A 4,734-nucleotide genomic window follows, 5' to 3' on the forward strand; every position below is an offset into this window, starting at 1 on the left:
TGTATTTCCACTTTTGCAGTCAAATTTGAGAAAACCCCTCTATATGTTTGTTATGTATTCCATTTCAAACAGCATTCTGAAAAATAAAAAAAAATCTTACCTTTTAAATGTTTTGTTGTATTAGGCAACATGGCTGAATCCAGGTTTTTGTTTCTGAGCACCTTCACAGCAAACTGCCCTTAAAGAAAGGCTTTGAATTGAAATTTGTGGATTGTCTTTATTTATTAACTTTATTGTGTATGTATGTGAGATAGGGACCTTAGATTGTAAGCTCCTTGAGGGTAGGGACTGATGTGAATGTGCAACTATGTAAAGTGCTGCTTAATTTGTCGGCACTATATAAATACCTGTAATAAATAATAATAATAATAAATAAAAACATACAGGCTTTTAATCCTGTAACCCCCTCACAGTCCCTCCTAACATTACAAGGAAGGAACAATGTCTACCCTTAAGAAGCCAAGAAACCCTAACTAAAGTAAAAGCAATTTAAACTGCAAGAAGCGTTTTTTTTTTTTTTCATTTGTGAATGGGAACATGTAACAAATATAAAATAGGTGTTATCCCAATTATCTGCAAAAGTGGAAATCTACTTCATGCTTGGCTCACATATATTTTATACATTTGAAGACATTTCATTGTAGTTTTCATATATTTTAAGATATGTTGCTTCTACTCCTCTTTACCTTAAATGTGTTATTGAGCCTTGCATTTGCTAGCTCAGTCTTCATCCAATTTATATGTTTTCTAATTTCCCTGATGTCTATATCTCAGGAGCAACGCAAAGCAAAAAATAAACTTAGATGTTTTCAAATATAATTAGTTGTATTCCTCAAAGAGATAATAGAACAGGTCCTCTGAGAATGTCAGTAATTTCTTCAGTTTATACTCCCAAAGGAAAGCCACAAGGAGAAAATATTATTACCGTTTGGTAACTCCTGTAAGACATGTTCATTATTTTATACATACTACTGCTGCTTTCCCAGTAATATAAATTAAATGTGTATTTTCTTTCTTTCTTTCTCTTTCTTTCTTTCTTTCTTTCTTTCTTTCTTTCTTTCTTTCTTTCTTTCTTTCTTTCTTTCTTTCTTTCTTTCTATCCTTCTCAACAGGGAAATAAAGGGAAATTCCCTCCTATACATGTGTCACAGGAACAGGTGTCCCCATTAGAAAAATTTCTCCTTACCTTTTCTGGTGTCAACTTTAAAATTCTGGATTTCCCATCACTTGCTGACGAGGGTGACAAGGGTTACCAGGAGAATAGTAGGGGAATCTCCCTAGCGGTGGCACAGATAACAATAAAAACTTAACAAGTAAGAAGTAAAATTTTGGCTATGCATGCACTTTAATATCCTGCATTCTTCCTCTTATGCAGCAGATGGAGTATTAGGCTACTCATATGGATTTCAGTCTTTTCCACACAAAAAAGCCTGTTGTATACGCACCTAAGTGAATGAGACAGAGCAGAGATTATGGCTTCTGCAATGGCTTCTCCAACAAAGATTTAATTGAAAGACATCATAGCTTGAAGTGTTCTCTCGTTAGCTAACCACTGGTGCTCTGGGAATCATTTTTTTAATAGGAGACACAAACCCTAGAACTCCCCTACATCCTGCTGACTGATAGGAAAGCTTATATTAAACAAATAAAAAATAATAAAGGAGTTCCTATTGGATCATATGAGCTACTTTTTTCACTGGTTTAAAGCTTCTCTGTTATGGCAGAATAAGAATGTGACCTCTTGCAGTATAATGATTGTAATTCTTCCAGTGGGCCTCTTTTATAGGCACCTGACAAACATTCTGTTTTTCGTTGTTAAATGCACACTGGATTCTGTTATGTTTCCAGTTAGTTGACTTTTGTTAATAAACAGAAAGCTGACATGACCAGGCCCACAGACTGGAAGGGGCGGGGATGTTGATAACAAACAAATGCCCTTAGGTTACTCTGACTTCTAAACCTGTTTGAATGATAACGTTTGAACTACACGGTCACATCATCAGCTTAAGCTGGCCATACACTACTCGAGTCAGCAGGACGTGGCTGAAATCTGAGCAGCGGTGGGCCTGTCAGAGACCCTCTGTGCTTTTCAATCAACTTTTGACGAAAGAGCTAGGACCAAACTTGTCGGCAGAAGCCAATTCTCACTAGCTTTCTTCTCAACCGCTATCCATTGCTATCTATTCATCTTCTGAAAAAACAAATGCTTGTGTACCTAGCTACACGTGAGAAGCTTAGTGTAAAATTCATACAGTTATGTACAATGCATGGGAGTGTGTTACCTCATGTTGAGCTGTGCTACAATGCAGGTGTGTTTTTAAGGTGCTTTGGGGTGCCATTTATCATGAATTCATAATAAATGCCACTGCAGCTCATCCAACGCATGTAACAAGTGTTACCATGCATTGTGATACAGCACATGCTACCATGCTGTGTTACCGCAGCACAGTGGTAATGGGCCTTAAGTTAGGAAATCCACAGTACAGTGACAGGCTAGTAGTAAGGCATGAGTCAGGAGGAAAAAAGCCAGTCCTGGCCACCACAGAAACTTGTTGGTATTTGCTTTACAAAGCACCCCGGATTTTGAGGTTGTTGGGGCACCCTACATTGAACCACATGCAGTGTGCTATTCACAGTGAGGGCCCAATCACACCTTAACGCACATTCCTGAAACACACTGTAGATGTCTGTTGCAGTAGAATGCAAAGTTATTAGCATCCCAATGAACATCTACAGCGCAATTGAATGCATCTTTATTATAATGCACTGCAGTGCACAGCAGAGCCGTAGCTGGCTCCTTTTGCGACCGAGGCAAGAACAGAAAATTGTGCCCCCCCCATCAGGTGTGAGACATCACCCGCCCTGCCTCCAGGATTTTTATTTTCCGTTCATTTCGTCTGAAACAAATTTTTAGTATTGCACATGTCTAATAATGTGTGTGTGTGTGTGTGTGTGTAGGGGGGGTGTTGCGCCTGTAGCTTCTCATCGGATCCCCGCTGCTCTCCCCTTCACCTGCATGGGCAGAGGCAGCGGGGATCCGAGGAAAAATAAGGAGCTGAACTGGGGTTAGTGTCTCTGTTGCCACATGATGCCATTGTCTTTAGGGATTTTCCCAAATTTCCCACAGTGGGATCGCCTGCACCCGGAACCCAGGCACATGAGTGCCTGCGTTCCAGTCCAGTGCGATCAGCAAAAATGCTGCAAGCACTATTTTTGCAGATCGCACTGGACCGGAATGCAGGCACTCATGTGCCTGCGTTCTGGGTGCGGGTGATCGCACTGTGGGCGGGAGGCATGGCTGCGGTGCCATTGACCTCTATACAACCCCACACCCCCTCCCGCCGCTGAACGCAGGGAGCCGGCTTACATTCCAGTGCGTCCTAGAGGCCCCACCGTCCTGTCCTCCCGTGGTGCTCGTGTGGCCAATGTTGCACATGGGGAGAGGTGTCCTACCCCTTTCCATCTGCAGCGTCTGAAACATTCAGCTGCACGAGCACCGCGGGAGCATAGCCATAGCCAGCTCCTTTTGCGTCCGAGGCAATAAAAAAGCAATGCCCCCAACAGGCGTGTGATGTCACCCAGCACCCCGCCTCCAGGATTTAACCCTGATATCTCCCTTTTAAATTAGAAAAAGAAATTGAGGACACAAGTCTTTTTCTGCAGCCTCTGTTCTAAATGAATGGAAAGCACAGAGGCTTCCCATTCATTCAGAAAATATTTTACTATCATCCAGTTTCTGAATGGGGAGGAGCCTCTGTACAGAGTGCTTCTCCCCATTGAGAAACTCATGAATGAACAGGAAGTGATGCAAATCACATCGTGTTCATTCATAACTAGGGACACATAGTACATTGTGTCCCCAGTTATTTACAAACACTGGAATTTATCAGCTGATCGCTCCAGTGTTTGCCCTGCACAGAGGATTGGTACATATCACTGATATGTACCGATCCTCTGCCGCTCGGCCACGCAGACGGGGGCTCAGCTTCTCCTCTGGATCCCCCCTGCTCTCCCAGGCAGAGGCAGCGGATCCAAGGAGAAGTGAAAGAAGCACTTCAGCCGCGGGGGGGGGAGGGGGGGGGGCAGAGGACGGAGCCGCTCTCACAGAACTAAGACCAAGTGGTGAGGGGGGAGAGAGAGGCGCCGGCTGTCAGAACCTGGCCGAGCGTCTCTTCCTATGTCTCCTCACCGCTCGGCCTTAGTTCTGTGACAGCGGCTCTATCCTCCGCCCCCCGCCGCCTCCGGCTGCAGCGGTTCCTTCACTTCTTCTCGGAACCCCGCTGCATACAGATAGGGAGAGCAGCGGGGATCCATAGAAGCCCCACGGGCGGGAGGAGAGGACATCGCGATCTACCAAGGATCGCTACGCGATCGACTGGTAGATCGCGATCGACTGGTAGATCGCGATCGACCTTATGGGCACCCCTGGTCTAGGGTCATGAGCGGCGTGCCCCAGGGATCTATGCTGGGCCCCATGCTATTCAACCTGTTTATTAATGATATCGGGGAGGGAGTAAATAGTCATGTTTCCGTGTTTGCTTATGACACCAAAATCAGGAGGGTGATAGACACAGACTTAGACATTATAACATTACAGGGGGGCCTGGATAAAGTTGGGGAGTGGGCAACTATATGGCAGATGAGGTTCAATGTTGATAAATGTAAAGTTATGCTGTTGTGGGGTTAAAAATAGGCAAGCGGATTACACATTAATGGGAACTCCACTAGGGAAGT

The sequence above is a fragment of the Nanorana parkeri genome, unplaced genomic scaffold, assembly GCF_000935625.1.
Source record: "Nanorana parkeri isolate BGI_ZX_2015 unplaced genomic scaffold, ASM93562v1 scaffold2410, whole genome shotgun sequence".
Taxonomy (NCBI): Eukaryota; Metazoa; Chordata; class Amphibia; order Anura; family Dicroglossidae; genus Nanorana; species Nanorana parkeri.